The 16,785-nt window shown below is 42.2% G+C and overlaps 1 protein-coding gene across 1 annotated transcript in view; it reads right to left on the minus strand.

Moving 5' to 3' along the window:
• Window positions 1–16,785, minus strand: part of LOC138666196 (mucin-2-like) — a 37,701-nt gene that overhangs the window by 18,334 nt on the left and 2,582 nt on the right. The window lies entirely within an intron of this gene.

A 16,785-nucleotide genomic window follows, 5' to 3' on the forward strand; every position in this document is an offset into this window, starting at 1 on the left:
CCTAACCCTAGCCCTAACCCTGCCCCTAACCCTACCCCTAACCCTACCCCTAACCCTAGCCCTACCCCTAACCCTACCCCTAACCCTACCCCTAACCCTACCCCTAACCCTAACCCTAGCCCTAACCCTAATTTTAGCCCCAACTGCTCTTCTCCTGCCGGCCGGCATATGGAGACAGATGGCGGGCGCACTGCGCATGTGCCCGCCATTTTCTTTTCCCCAGAAGACGCCGGCGGCCAGGAGGAGCAGCAGGAGGACCCAGGGACACCGGTAAGTATGATAGGGTCCCCGAATCCCCCTATTTCTCAGAATTACACTTATCTTTCTTTTTTTTTTTTTGCGGTCGCCGGTAAACAGTTAATTACCGGCGATTGCAAAACAGGGGTCGCTAAAACCGACCCCGATCATGCTCTTTGGGGTCTCGGCTACCCCCGGCAGCCGAGACCTCAAAGATTCTCACGGGGCCGGCCGGCGGGCGGACTGCGCATGCGCCCGCCATTTTGAAGATGGCGGCGCCCACCGGGAGCCACGAGGAGCATCGGGGGAGACAGGTGAGTATCGGGGGGCTATCTGGGACCCCTTTTCTCCCCTTTTCTCTGTCCTCTGATGTGCCATCACATCAGAGGACAGAGAAATGAAAAAGAAATTGCGTTTTCTTTTTTTTGCGATCGCCGGTAAACGGTTAATTACCGGCGATCGCAAAAGCGGGGTGGGTAAAAAACCCCCCGAATCATATTCTCTGGGGTCTCGGCAACCCCTGGCAGCCGAGACCCCGGAGAAAATCTGACTCTGGGGGGCGCTATTTACTTTTTCCACAGCGCCGTTAACGGCGCTGTGGTTTAAGTACCCTTAGCGGCCGCCGTTAAAAGGCGTATCGGTGGTCGCTAAGGGGTTAAGCTGAGTTTAACATCTGTTAAAGGGAACCTGTCACCCCCCTCAGGTGTTTGTCACTAAAAGAGCCACCTTGTGCAGCACTAATGCTGCATTCTGACAAGGTGGCTCTTTTAGTTATGATCCCTGCAAACGCTGAAATAAACACTTATAAAATGTGTCCCCTCATACCGTGAAATGGTCCCGGGGATGGGTCTTTCCCTCCTAATCAGATGCAGCACAGCCGTCGCTCCAGGCCTGTGTGCGCCGGGCGCCGCCTCCTCTTCCTTCATTAGCATTCCTGGCGCCTGTGCTGTAAGTATTTTTCTGGGTATGCGCAGTTGCGCTGCCCTTTGAACTTACAGCGCAGGTTCCAGGGACGCTAATGAAGCAAGAGGAGGCGGAAGCCTGGGCTTCCATAACACCTCAGCAGCGCCACAGGCTGATCGCCTCCATGCCTCACTGTATTGATGCAGTAATTGATGCAAAAAAAGCCCCGACCAAGTTTGAGTGCATTTACTGAACAAACATTTCAGTAGACCAACATTTCAGATTTTAAAATCATTTTTTATGCTGGTGTTATGAAGTATTCCAATGTACTGAGATAATCTGCACTCGATGTCAGCGAGTTACATGTTTGGAAGCCCAGGTAATGGATCTAAATTGTAGCTTCTAATACTCAGGAGTATTGCAAACCTGGAATAGAGTTTAGAGGTCACTAAGCTTGCGCTGGTTGGGGCCATTGATATGGAGGAGGGTGGAGGTGGAGAAGTTCATGTCCTAGAAGTGCTTAGCTGGGTAACAGTTAGAAGAAGAGGTAGGGAAAAAAGTGCCAGGAAGCCTAGTCCTGATCTGACACAGCCTAGTAAATATGCCTGTTTGGCTCATATTGGGAATGCAAGCCCAGGACTGGAATCACTACAGTAGGACATTGCTCATGTACACATCAGTACCAATGACAACGTTAAAGGGAGGTAGAGTGTCCTTAAAAATGATTACAGGGAACTAGGAGAGAAGCTGAAGTTCAGGACCTCAAAGGTGGTGTTTTAAGGAATACTGTCGGTACCACGAGTGTCACTAGCAAGACAACGAGAGTTTAGGGAGATAAATAATTGGCTTAGAATTTGGTGCAGGAAGTAACTGTTTGGGTTCTTGGAGAATTGGGCTGACATCTCTGTCGGCTACAGGCTCTTTGGTAGAAATGGTCTGCACCTGAATGGGAGGGTGCAGCTGTACTTGGGGAAAAATGGTCAGATGGATTTAAACTAGGATCTGGGGGGAGGGAAGGAAGTTGTGCCAATAAGGGGATAGAGAGTGAGGCAATAGGGATCAATTATGACTTAGAGGGGCTGATGTATGCAATAAAAGTAGGGAGGTAATAATAAATGTCTAATAGTATTAAATGTCTACTGGCAAACGCAAGAAGTGTTGCAAACAAAATGAATGAATTGGAGACTCTTAAGTGGGCGACAGAATACGATGTAGTGGGCATTACGGAAACCTGACTGGATGAAAGCCATGACTGGGTGACAAACATAAACGGTTACACTATACTGTATTTCAAAAAGACAGGAATTACAGAAAAGGTGGAGGAGTGTAGTCATTAAATCAAACTTAAGACCTGTGCCCAATTACAACATTGGGGGAGCTGCAACAATGTAGAGTCACTGTGGGTAAATGTACATGGGGATGGCAATATTGGAAAGCTGCTAATTGGAGTTTGCTACAAGCCTCCTAATATAACTGAACACGTAGAGGATGAAGTGCTGCAACAAATTAAAAAGGTAGCAAATAATAATGGGATCCTTACTAAAGGGGATTTTAACTATCCAGACATTCAATGGGACATAGAATCTTCAAGTTGTGCTGAAAACTGCATGTTCTTATCCACAAATCAAGACAATGACCTCTTTCAGCTGGTAGATGAACCAACCAGGGGACATAATCTGCTGTAGCTGGTTCTGTCAAATAGACCAGATGCAATTTCAGATCTACAGGTCTGGAAGCATTTGAGATGCAGTTACCATTATATAGTAAGTTTCAATGTAATATTAAACAAAACCTTTCAAAAGGGTAATGCAAAAACCTGGAAGATTAGGAAAGCTGATTTAAATAAATTAAGGAAAGAGCTTAATTGTGCAGACTGGAACCATGTCATGGTAACTGAGGATACCGAACAAAAATGGGGCAAGTTTTAGGAAATAGTACTAGAATTCTGTAGAAAATTTATACCCTCTGGTAATAAAATGCAAAGTTTTAATAAGACAAAAACAAATGGCATTCAGAATCCTGAAGGCTGGGAATACAGAAATAGCATTTCACGAGTATAAAAATCTCAATAATAAATGTTAAAAAGAGACCAAGCTGGCAAAGTTATCTACAGAGAAACAAATCACCAACGACAGAAAAATAAATCCACCAAAATTTCATAAATGCATCAATGCCAAAAAGAAAAAAGCAGATGGCAACAACCCAGTGAAAGACGATAATAACAAGATAATTATAGAGGACAAAGAAAAGGCTGATATATTAAACAGGAACCTTTCATCCGTGGGCACCAATTAACTAACTGTTCAAGGGATCATTCAACAAGGCAAAAATGAAAGTTTACCACCTGATATAACTAATTTAGCACAAAAAGAAGTACTCCCGCGCCTGTGCAAATTAAACATTGACAAATCCCCTGGCCCAGATGGCATTCATCCTCGGATATTGTGGCACCTAAGCTCAGTAATTGACAGACCGCTGTATCTCATGTTCTTAGACTCTTTTGTAACAGGGTTGGTGCCAAAGAATTGGAGAATGGTTGATGTGGAACTGATATTTAGGAAAGGTAAGAAGGTGGATCTGCGCAACTATCACCCGATAAGTCTGACATCAGCAGTGTGCAAAGTTTTTGTGGGCATAATAACAGATCACCTGCAAAAATATATTGCAGAGAATAATATAATAATTGTCAGCCAGCATGGCTTCATGAACGATAAGTCGTGTTTAACCAACATGTTGGGTTTCTACGAGGAGGTAAGTGCAAATCTGGATGTTGGTAATGCAGCTGTTGTGATTAGTTTGAATTTTGCAAAGGCTCTTGATATTGTACTACATAACAGCCTTACACTGCAGCTTTGGGAAACTATATGCATAGGGGTAAGCAATTGGTTAAATGTCAGGAATCAAAGAGTTGTCATAAACGGTACGTTCTCTAAATGGGATATAGTCAGCAGTGGCGGCCACAAGAATCAGTACTGGGAGCAGGAGGCACTGCAAGGATGTGTACTGGAAGCAGTGCGGACCACAGAGATCTGTTCTAGGACTAATTATTTTTAATGTCTTTACTAATGACCTGATGGATTGGATTGAGAGTAAAGTGTTAGCCTTTGCTGATGACACCAAACTAGGTAGGATATTAAAATCTGAACTTGAGATTAAAATATAGCAAAATGATCTGGATAACATGTTTGAATGGGCAAACACTTGGCAGATGAGGTTTAATGTAGATAAATGTAGAGTAATGCGCCTAGGACTGAGTAATCCTATTGCGGCATATACTGTACATTAAATGGGAATGTACTTGAGACTGCAGAATAGAAGGACTTGGGTATTCTGGCTACAACTAAGCTGAGCAGCAGTACACAATGTCAAGCAGCAGGCGGAAAGGCAAACAAGATTTTAGGGTGTGTAAAAAGTGAGGTAACATCCCGCGATCCAAACGTATTGTAACCACTTTATGAATCACTTATGAGCTCGCAACTAGAACGCGGGATTAAGTTTTAGTATCCACATTTTAAGAAGAATATTCAGAAGTTAGAGTCAGCTCGAAGGTGGGCAACTAGATTATTACAAGGGAAGGAAAGTCTCTCGTATGATGAGAGGTTCGAAAAGTTGGTTTTGTTTAGCTTAGAAAAAGATACCTCACAGGAGATCTCATTTATATGTATAAATAAAATAGTGATCAATACAAAGGACAACACATGACTTATTCCTTCCAAAGACCATACTGAGGATTAGGGGGCACTCATTATGGGTGGAAGAATGGCGATACCATCAGCTAAATAGGAAAGGGTTCTTTACAGTTAGAGCAGCTAGACTGTGGAATGCATTACCACAACAGGTAGTAATGACAGACACTATAACAGCTTTTAAAAAAGGGCTAGATGATTTCCTTAATACACATAACATTGCTGGTTATAGTTAAATTAGTGACGAAATGTACAATTGGTCGAGAAAGGTTGGACTTGATGGACCATGGGCTTTTTGCAACTAATATAACTATGGTGATATGTGGTTAATGAACACAAGAAATGTTGACATATGTGATAGATTGTGACATGTCGAACATAGAGGAAGTCAACCTTTGATGCAATAACAACGTTAGAACTGAATCAGAGCGGATATTTGCACCCATTTAGAGTCAATACTAGTCATGAATTGTAAAATTTTGCCATAAAGTGATCACAGTAAATAGTATTAAGATAAATCTTATTTATGTGGACATGCACATGGTATAAGGGGACATAGATGACTGTAGTACATATCTGGGCTACATTGTTGAGGAAGGCACCAGCGCTGATTCTTTCCTTTGTTTAAAAGACATGGATATTAATATCAACATCAATATTTACACATGGTGGACATAATCTGGCAACTCGGCCAAAGAAGGAGGCGAATATGAAAATCAGGTTGCTAGTTTCAGTTGCATTATGTTGATTCCAAAATTTATTTTGCTGGAAAGACCCTTAACTTGGAAAACTGGAAGATAGCAAGGCTGAAGAATGAATAACATATGGTAAGTTTAATAAATTAAGTAAGATACCTTCAGGAGTAGATGGTATGTTTGTACTTGTTGAGCGTTCTGTGGTAGTGGATGCAAAGGTTGTAGTTGTTGGGATTTCTGTGGTAGAAGGTGGCATTGTTTTAGTTGATGGGCTTTCTGTGGTTGTAGATGGCATGGCTGTAGTTGTTGGGCTTTCCGTGCTAGTGGATGGCAAGGTTGTAGTTGTTGGGCTTTCCGTGGTAGTAGGTGGCATGGTTGAAGATGTTGAGTGTTCTGTGGTAGTAGATGGCATGGTTATAGTTGAATGGCGTACTGTGGTAGTAGATGGCATGGTTGTAGTTTTTGGGCTCTCTGTTGTAGTAGATGCCATGGTTGTAGTTGTTGTGCTCCCTGTGCTAGTAGATGGCATGGTTGTAGTTTTTAGGCTGTGTGTGCTAGTAGACGGCATGGTTGTATTTGTTGGGTGTTCTGTGGTAGTAGGTGGTAAGGTTGAAGTTCTTGAGCGTTCTGTGGTAGTAGATGCCATGGTTTTAGTTGCTGGGCTTTCTGTGGTAGTAGATGCCATAGTTGTAGTTGTTGAGTGTTCTGTGGTAGGAGATCGCATAGCTGTAGTTTTTTGGCTTTGTGTGCTAATTGATGTCATTGTTGTAGTTGTTGGGCGTTCTGTCGTAGTATATGGCATGGTTGTCGTTGTTTGTCTTTCTGTGGTAGTTGATGGCATGGTTGCAGTCGTTGGGTGTTCTGTGGTAGTAGAAGGCCTGGTTGTAGTTTTTGGTCTCTCTGTGGTAGTAGATGGCATAGTTGTAGTTGTTGAGCTTTCTGTGGTAGTAGGTGGCTTGGTTGTAGTTGTTTGGCTTTCTGTGGTAGTAGATTGCATGGTTGTAGTTTTTTGGATTAGTGTGCTAGTAGATGGAATAGTAGTAGTTGTTGGACGTTCTGTGGTAGTAGATAGCATGGTTGTAGTTTTTGGGCTCTCTCTGGTAGTAGATGGCATGGTTGTAGTTGTTGAGCTTTCTGTGGTAGTAGGTGTCATGGTTGCAGTTGTTGGGTGTTCTGTGGTAGTAGATGCCATAGTTGTAGTTGCTGGGTTTTCTGTAGTAGTAGATGGCATGGTTGTAGTTGGGAGTTCTGTGGTAGAAGACAGCATGGTTGTAGTTGCTTTTCTCTTTGTGGTGGAATATGGCATTGTAGTTATAGGGCGTTCTGTCGTAGTAGATGGCATGGTTGTCGTTGTTTGTCTTTCTGTGGTAGTTGATGGCATGGTTGCAGTCGTTGGGTGTTCTGTGGTAGTGGATGGCCTGGTTGTAGTTTTTGGTCTCTCTGTGGTAGTAGATGGCATAGTTGTAGTTGTTGAGCTTTCTGTGGTAGTATGTGTCATGGTTGCAGTTGTTGAACTTTCTGTTGTAGTAGATGGCATGATTGTACTTTTTAGGCTTTGTGTGCTAGTAGATGTCATGGTTGTAGTTGTTGGGCGTTCTGTGGTGGTAGATGCCATGGTTGTAGTTGTTGGGCGTTCTGTGGTAGTAGATGGCATGGTTGTAGTTATTGGGTGTTCTGTGGTAGTAGATGACATGGTTGTAGTTGGACTTTCTGTGCTAGTAGATGGCATGGTTGCAGTTGTTGAGCGTTTTGTGGTAGTAGATGGCATGATTGTAATTGTTGGGATTTCTGTGCTAGTAGATGGCATAGTTGTAGTTGTTGGCCATTCTGTGGTAGTAGATGGCATGGTTGTAGTTGGGCTTTCTGTGGTAGTAGATGTTATGGTTGCAATTATTAAGCTTTCTGTGGTAGTAGAAGGCATGGTTGTAGTTTTTGGGCTTTCTGTGGTAGAAGGTGGCATGGTTTTAGTTGTTTGGCCTTCTGTGTTAGTAGATGGCATGGTTGTAGTTGTTGGGCTTTCTGTGGTAGTAGATGACATGATTGTTGTCGTTGGGCTTTCTGAGGTAGTAAGTGTCATGATTGTAGTTTTTGGGCTTTCTGTGGTAGATTGAATGTTTGAAGTTGTTGGGCGTTCTGTGGTAGTAGATGGTATGGTTGTAGTTGGACTTTCTGTGCTAGTAGATGGCATGGTTGCAGTTGTTGAGCGTTTTGTGGTAGTAGATGGCATGATTGTGGTTGTTAGGATTTCTGTACTAGTAGATGGCATAGTTGTAGTTGTTGGCCATTCTGTGGTAGTAGATGGCATGGTTGTAGTTGGGCTTTTTATTGTAGTAGATGGCATGGTTGTAGTTGCAGGGCTTTCTGTGGTAGTAGGTGGCATTTTTGCAGTTGTTGGGCGTTCTGTCATTGAAGATAGCATTGTCATAGTTGTTGGGTATTCTGTAGTAGTAGATGGCATTGTTGTAGTTGTTGGATGATCTGTGGTAGTATATGGCATAGTTATAGTTGTTAGGTGTTCTGTGACAGTAGATGGCATGGTTGTAGTTGTTGAGTTTTCTGTGGTAGTAGATGGCATGATTGTAGTTTTTAGGCTTTGTGTGCTAGTAGATGTCGTGGTTGTAGTTGTTGGGCGTTCTGTGGTAGTTGATGGCATGGTTGTAGTTGTTGGGCGTTCTGTAGTAGTAGATGGCATGGCTGTAGTTGTTGGGCGCTCTGTGGTAGTAGATGGCATGGTTGTAGTTGTTGAGCTTTCTGTGGTAGTAGATGGCATGATTGTAGTTTTTGGGCTTTCTGTGGTAGAAGGTGGCATGGTTTTAGTTGTTTTGCCTTCTGTGTTAGTAGATGGCATGGCTGCAGTTGTTGGGCTTTCTGTGGTAGTAGATGACATGGTTGTAGTTGTTGGGCTTTCTGAGGTAGTAGATGCCATGATTGTAGTTGTTGGGCTTTCTGATGTAGTAGGTGGCATGATTGTAGTTTTTGGGCTTTCTGTGGTAGATTGCATGGTTGAAGTTGTTGGGCGTCCTGTGGTAGTAGATGGTATGGTTGTAGTTGGACTTTCTGTGCTAGTAGATGGCATGGTTGCAGTTGTTGAGCGTTTTGTGGTAGTAGATGGCATGATTGTAGTTGTTGGGATTTCTGTGCTAGTAAGTGGCATGGTTGTAGTTGTTGGCAGTTCTGTGGTAGTAGATGGCATGGCTGTAGTTGGGCTTTTTGTAGTAGTAGATGGCATGGTTGTAGTTGTAGGGGTTTCTGTGGTAGTAGGTGGCATTTTTGCAGTTGTTGGGCGTTCTGTCATTGAAGATAGCATTGTCATAGTTGTTGGGTAGTCTGTAGTAGTAGATAGCATTGTTGCAGTTGTTGGATGATCTGTGGTAGTATATGGCATGGTTATAGTTGTTAGGTGTTCTGTGGCAGTAGATGGCATGGTTGTAGTTGTTGAGTTTTCTGTGGTAGTAGATGACATGATTGTAGTTTTTAGGCTTTGTGTGCTAGTAGATGTCGTGGTTGTAGTTGTTGGGTGTAATGTGGTAGTAGATGTCATGGTTGTAGTTGTTGGGCGTTCTGTGGTAGTAGATGGCATGGATGTAGTTGTTGGGCGCTCTGTGGTAGTAGATGTCATGGTTGTAGTTGTTGGGCGTTCTGTGGTAGTAGATGGCATAGCTGTAGTTGTTGGGCGCTCTGTGGTAGTAGATGGCATGGTTGTAGTTGTTGAACTTTCTGTGGTAGTAGATGGCATGATTGTAGTTTTTAGGCTTTGTGTGCTACTAGATGTCGTGGTTGTAGTGGTTGGGTGTTCTGTGGTAGTATATGCCATGGTTGTAGTTATTGGGCGTTCTGTGGTAGTAGATGGCATTGTTGTAGTTGTTGGGCGTTCTGTGGTAGTTAAAGGCATGGTTGAAGTTGGGCGTTCTATGGTAGTAGATGCTATGGTTGTAGTTGATGAGTGTTCAGTGGTAGTAGATGGCATGGTTGTAGTTGGACGTTCTGTGGTAGTAGATGCCATGGTTGTAGTTGTTGGGCGTTCTGTGGTAGTAGATGTTATGGTTGTAATTATTAGGCTTTCTGTGGTAGTAGAAGGCATGGTTGTAGTTCTTGGGCTTTCTGTGGTAGTAGATGACATGGTTGTTGTTGTTGGGCTTTCTGAAGTAGTAGATGCCATGATTGTAGTTGTTGGGCTTTCTGAGGTAGTAAGTGGCATGGTTGTAGTTTTTGGGCTTTCTGTGGTAGATTGCATGGTTGAAGTTGTTGGGCGTTCTGTGGTAGTAGATTGCATGATTGTAGTTGTTGGGATTTCTGTGCTAGTAGGTAGCATGGTTGCAGTTGTTGGCCGTTCTGTGGTAGTAGATGGCATGGTTGTAGTTGGGCTTTTTGTGGTAGTAGATGGCATGGTTGTAGTTGTAGGGCTTTCTGTGGTAGTAGGTGGCATTTTTGTAGTTGTTGGGCGTTTTGTGGTAGTATTTGGCATGGTTATAGTTGTTGAGCTTTCTGTGGTAGTAGATGGCATGGTTGTAGTTGTTGGGCTTTCTGTGGTAGTAGATGACATGGTTGTAGTTGTTGAGCGTTCTGTGGTAGTAGATTGCATGATTGTAGTTGTTGGGATTTCTGTGCTAGTAGGTGGCATGGTTGCAGTTGTTGGCCGTTCTGTGGTAGTAGATGGCATGGTTGTAGTTGGGCTTTTTGTGGTAGTAGATGGCATGGTTGTAGTTGTAGGGCTTTCTGTGGTAGTAGGTGGCATTTTTGTATTTGTTGGGCGTTTTGTGGTAGTATTTGGCATGGTTATAGTTGTTGAGCTTTCTGTGGTAGTAGATGGCATGGTTGTAGTTGTTGGGCTTTCTGTGGTAGTAGATGACATGGTTGTAGTTGTTTGGTATTCTGTGCTAGCTGATGGCATGGTTGTAGTTGTTTGGTATTCTGTGCTAGTTGATGGCATGGTTGTAGTTGTTGGGTGTTGTGTGGTTGTAAATGTCACGGTTTTAGTTGTTAGAAGTTGTGTAGTAGCACTGACTGGCCATGAAAGAAAAAAAGAAAGAGAAAAGTAAAATGATTAGTTAGATAAAAGACAATATAACTGTGGTCAATGGACACCTAAAATATGTGATGTGGGCAGTGACATTTCGAACATAGAACAAACTAACCTTTGATGCAATGATAAACTTAGAAATGAATCAGAGCGGATAATTGCACCTAGTTAGATTCAATACTTTATCTAATTCATAGAATTCTACCTGAAAGTGATCACACTTAAATATTATTGAGGTAAATATTGTTTATGTGGACATTCACATGGTGTAAAGGGACATAAATGTCTGAAGCCAATATATGGTCTGCAGTTTTGAGGGAGGCAACAGTAGTGATCCTTTCCTATGTTCAGAAGACATGAATATTATTATCATCATCATTCTCCAAGGAATGTGGTGAAGAGAAAACTAGGTTGCCAGTTTCATTTGCTTTAGGTTAATTCCAAAATTAATTTTGTTGGAGAGACTCTTCAAATGGGAAACTGCCAGATAGAATGAATAAACTATGGTGAGTTTAAAAACTTAGGTAAGATACCTTCAGGAATAGATGGTATGGTTCTAGCTATTAGGTATTTTGTGGTAGTAGATGGCATGGTTGTAGCATTTGGGATTTGTGTGGTAGTAGATATCATGGTTGTAGTTGTTGGGTGTTCTGTGCTAGTATATGGCATGGCTGTAGCATTTGGGGTTTGTGTAGTAGTAGATACCATGGTTGTAGTTGTTGGGTGTTCTGTGGAAGTAGACGGCATGGTTGTGGTTGTTGGGATTTGTGTGATAAGAGATGACACAAGAGTTAGGCGGTGTGTGGTAGTAGTTGGCATGGTTGTAGTTGCGTGTTCTGTGCTAGTATATGGCATGGCTGTAGCATTTGGGGTTTGTGTAGTAGTAGATATCATGGTTGTAGTTGTTGAGTGTTCTGTGGAAGTAGATGGCATGGTTGTGGTTGTTGGGATTTGTGTGATAAGAAATGACACAAGAGTTAAGGTACCTTCACACTAAATGACGCTGCAGCGATCCAGACAACGATCCGGATCGCTGCAGCGTTGCTGTTTGGTCGCTGGAGAGCTGTCACACAGACAGCTCTCCAGCGACCAACGATGCCAGTAACCAGGGTAAACATCGGGTTACTAAGCGCAGTAGTAGTAGATGATATGGTTGTAGTTTTTGGTTGCTTTTTAGTAGTAGATAGCATGGTTGTACTATACTTACTAAACTAAACTAAGTAAGATACCTTCAGGAGTAGATGGTATGGTTCTTAATGTTGGAATTTCTGTGGTAGTAGATGGAATGGTTGTAGTTGTTGGGTGTTCTGTGGTAGCAGATGACATGGTTGTAGTTGTTTGGTATTCTGCGGTAGTGGATGAAACAGTTGTATTTGTTGGGTGTTTTGTGGTAGTAGATGACATGTCTATAGATGTTGATTGTTCTGTGGTAGTAGATGGCATGGTTGTAGCTGTTGGGTGTTCTCTAATAGTAGATGGCATGGATGTAGTTTTTGGGTGTTCTCTAGTAGTAGATGGCATGGTTGTAGTTGTTGGTTGTTCTGTGGTAGTAGATGACATGGTTGTAATTGTTGGGTAATCTGTTGTAGTAGATAGCATGGTTGTAGATTTTGGGTGTTCTCTAGTAGTAGATAGCATGTTTGTAGTGGTTGGGTGTTCTGTGGTAGTAGATGACATAGTTGTAGATGTTAGGTGTTCTTTGGTAGTAGATAGCATGGTTGTAGTTGTTAGGTGTTCCGTTGTAGTAGATTGCATGCTTGCAGTTGTTGGTTGTTCTGTGGTAGATGATGGCATGGTTGTAGTTGCTCGGTGTTCTGTGTTGGTAGATTGCATGATTGTAGTTGTTGAGAGCTCAGTGATAGTAGATGGCATGGTTGCAGTTGTTGGATGTCCTGTGGCAGTAGATGACATGGCTGTAGTTGTTGAGTGTTCTGTAGTAGTAGATGGCAAGGTTATAGTTGTTGGGTGTTCTGTGGCAGTAAATAGCATAGTTGTAGTTGTAGGGTATTCTGTGGTAGTAGATGGCATCGTTGTAGTAGATGGCATTATTGAAGTTGTTGGGTGTTCTGTCGTTGAAGATAGCATTGTCATAGTTGTTGGGTGTTCTGTAGTAGTAGATAGCATGGCTGCAGTTGTTGGTTGATCTGTGGTAGTATATGGCATGGTTATAGTTCTTAGGTGTTCTGTGCCAGTAGAAGGCATGGTTGTAGTTGTTGAGTTTTCTGTGGTAGTAGATGGAATCATTGTAGATGTTGGTTGTTTTGTGATAGTAGAGGGCATGGTTGCAGTTGTTGGGTGTGCTGTGGTAGTAAATGGCATGGTTGCAGTTGTTGGGTGTTCTGTAGTAGTAGATGATATGGTTGTAGTTTTTGGTTGCTTTTTAGTAGTAGATAGCATGGTTGTACTTGTTGGGTTTTCTGCTGTAGTAGATGGCATGGTTATAGTTTTTGGATGTTGTGTAGTGTTAGGAGGCATAGTTGTAGTTGTTTGGTGTTCTGAGGTAGTAGATGGCAAGGTTGTAGTTGTTGGATGTTCTGTGGTAGTAGATGACATGGCTATAGATGTTGACTGTTCTGTGGTAGTAGATGGCATGGTTGTAGCTGTTGGGTGTTCTGTAGTAGATGACAAGGTTATAGTTGTTGGGTGTTCTGTGGCAGTAAATAGCATAGATGTAGTTGTTGGGTATTCTGTGGTAGTAGATGGCATTGTTGTAGTTGTTAGGGGTTCTGTAGTAGTAGATGGCATTATTGAAGTTGTTCGGTGTTCTGTCGTTGAAGATAGCATTGTCATAGTTGTTGGATGTTCTGTAGTAGTAGATAGCATGGTTGTAGTTGATGGTTGATCTGTGGTAGTATATGGCATGGTTATAGTTGTTAGGTGTTCTGTGCCAGTAATAGGCATGGTTGTAGTTGTTGAGTTTTCTGTGGTAGTAGATGGAATCATTGTAGTTGTTGGTTGTTTTGTGATAGTAGAGGGCATGGTTGTAGTTGTTGGGTGTTCTGTAGTAGTAGATGACATGGTTGTAGTTGTTGGGTGCTTTTTAGTAGTAGATAGCATGGTTGTAGTTGTTGGGTTTTCTGCTGTAGTAGATGGCATGGTTATAGTCTTTGGATGTTGTGTAGTATTAGATGGCATAGTTGTAGTTGTTTGGTGCTCTGAGGTAGTAGATGGCAAGGTTGTAGTTGTTGGATGTTCTGTGGTAGTAGATGACATGGCTATAGATGTTGACTGTTCTGTGGCAGTAGATGGCATGGTTGTAGTTGTTGGGTGTTCTCTAGTAGTAGATGGCATGGATGTAGTTTTTGGGTGTTCTCTAGTAGTAGATGGCATGGTTGTAGATGTTAGGTGTTCCTTGGTAGTAGATAGCATGGTTGTATTTGTTAAGTGTTCCATTGTAGTAGATTGCATGGTTGCAGTTGTTGGTTGTTCTGTGGTAGTAGATGACATGGTTGTAATTGTTGGGTAATCTGTTGTAGTAGATAGGATGGTTGTAGATGTTGGGTGTTCTCTAGTAGTAGATAGCATGTTCGTAGTGGTTGGGTGTTCTGTGGTAGTAGATAGCATAGTTGTAGATTTTAGGTGTTCTTTGGTAGTAGATAGCATGGTTGTAGTTGTTAGGTGTTCCGTTTTAGTAGATTGCATGCTTGCAGTTGTTGGTTGTTCTGTGGTAGATGATGGCATGGTTGTAGTTGCTCGGTGTTCTGTGTTGCTAGATGGCATGATTGTCGTTTTTGAGAGATCAGTGATAGTAGCTGGCATGGTTGCAGTTGTTGGATGTCCTGTGGCAGTAGATGACATGGCTGTAGTTGTTGGGTATTCTGTGGTAGTAGATGGCATGGTTGTAGTTGTTATGGGTTCTGTAGCAGAAGATGGCATTATTGAAGTTGTTGGGTGTTCTGTCGTTGAAGATAGCATTGTCATAGTTGTTGGGTGCTCTGTAGTAGTAGAAAGCATGGTTGTAGTTGTTGGTTGATCTGTGGTAGTATATGGCATGGTTATAGTTGTTAGGTGTTCTGTGCCAGTAGAAGGCATGGTTGTAGTTGTTGAGTTTTCTGTGGTAGTAGATGGAATCATTGTAGTTGGTTTTTTTGTGATAGTAGAGGGCATGGTTGTAGTTGTTGGGTATTCTGTGCTAGTAGATGGCATGGTTGCAGCTATTGGGTGTTCTGTACTAGTAGATGACATGGTTGTAGTTGTTGGGTGCTTTTTAGTAGTAGATAGCATGGTTGTAGTTGTTGGGTTTTCTGCTGTGGTAGATGACATGGTTATAGTTTTTGAATGTTGTGTAGTATTAGATGGCATAGTTGTAGTTGTTTGGTGTTCTGAGGTAGTAGATGGCAAGGTTGTAGTTGTTGGATGTTCTGTGGTAGTAGATGACATAGTTGTAGTTGTTGGGTATTCTTTTGTAGTAGATGGACTGGTTGTAGTTTTTGGGTGTTCTGTAGTAGTAGATGACATGGTTGTAGTTGTTGGGTGCTTTTTAGTAGTAGATAGCATTGTTGTAGTTGTTGGGTGTTTTGTGGTAGTAGATGGCATGGTTGTAGTTGTTGGGTGCTTTTTAGTAGTAGATAGCATGGTTGTAGTTGTTGGGTTTTCTGCTGTAGTAGATGGCATGGTTATAGTCTTTGGATGTTGTGTAGTATTAGATGGCATAGTTGTAGTTGTTTGGTGCTCTGAGGTAGTAGATGGCAAGGTTGTAGTTGTTGGATGTTCTGTGGTAGTAGATGACATGGCTATAGATGTTGACTGTTCTGTGGCAGTAGATGGCATGGTTGTAGCTGTTGGGTGTTCTCTAGTAGTAGATGGCATGGATGTAGTTTTTGGGTGTTCTCTAGTAGTAGATGGCATGGTTGTAGATGTTAGGTGTTCCTTGGTAGTAGATAGCATGGTTGTATTTGTTAAGTGTTCCATTGTAGTAGATTGCATGATTGCAGTTGTTGGTTGTTCTGTGGTAGTAGATGACATGGTTGTAATTGTTGGGTAATCTGTTGTAGTAGATAGCATGGTTGTAGATGTTGGGTGTTCTCTAGTAGTAGATAGCATGTTCGTAGTGGTTGGGTGTTCTGTGGTAGTAGATAGCATAGTTGTAGATTTTAGGTGTTCTTTGGTAGTAGATAGCATGGTTGTAGTTGTTAGGTGTTCCGTTGTAGTAGATTGCATGGTTGCAGTTGTTGGTTGTTCTGTGGTAGATGATGGCATGGTTGTAGTTGCTCGGTGTTCTGTGTTGCTAGATGGCATGATTGTCATTTTTGAGAGATCAGTGATAGTAGATGGCATGGTTGCAGTTGGATGTCCTGTGGCAGTAGATGACATGGCTGTAGTTGTTGGGTATTCTGTGGTAGTAGATGGCATGGTTGTAGTTGTTATGGGTTCTGTAGCAGTAGATGGCATTATTGAAGTTTTTGGGTGTTCTGTCGTTGAAGATAGCATTGTCATAGTTGTTGGGTGTTCTGTAGCAGTAGAAAGCATGGTTGTAGTTGTTGGTTGATCTGTGGTAGTATATGGCATGGTTATAGTTGTTAGGTGTTCTGTGCCAGTAGAAGGCATGGTTGTAGCTGTTGAGTTTTCTGTGGTAGTAGATGGAATCATTGTAGTTGGTTTTTTTGTGATAGTGGAGGGCATGGTTGTAGTTGTTGGGTATTCTGTGCTAGTAGATGGCATGGTTGCAGTTGTTCGGTGTTCTGTAGCAGTAGATGACATGGTTGTAGTTGTTGGGTGCTTTTTAGTAGTAGATAGCATGGTTGTAGTTGTTGGGTTTTCTGCTGTAGTAGATGGCATGGTTATAGTCTTTGGATGTTGTGTAGTATTAGATGGCATAGTTGTAGTTGTTGGGTGTTCTGAGGTAGTAGATGGCAAGGTTGTAGTTGTTGGATGTTCTGTGGTAGTAGATGACATGGTTGTAGTTGTTGGGTATTCTTTTGAAGTAGATGGATTGGTTGTAGTTGTTGGTTTTTTTTTTGTAGTTGATGGCATGGTTAAAGTTGTTGGGTGTTCTGTAGTAGTAGAAGTCATGGTTGTAGTTGGGTTTTCTTTGGTAGTAGATGGCGTAGTTGAAGAGGTTGGGTATTCTGTGGTAGAATATAGCATTGTTGTAGTTGTTAAGTGATCCTTAGTAGTAGATAGCATGGTTCTAGTTGTTAGGCTTTCCAAGGTAGTAGATAGCATGGTTGCAGTTATTGGGTGTTTTGTGCTAGTTGATGGTACAGTTGTATTTGTTGAGTGTTCTAAAGTAGTAGATGGCATT

This window comes from Ranitomeya imitator, chromosome 2 (assembly GCF_032444005.1).
Source record: "Ranitomeya imitator isolate aRanImi1 chromosome 2, aRanImi1.pri, whole genome shotgun sequence".
In the NCBI taxonomy this organism is placed as follows: domain Eukaryota; kingdom Metazoa; phylum Chordata; class Amphibia; order Anura; family Dendrobatidae; genus Ranitomeya; species Ranitomeya imitator.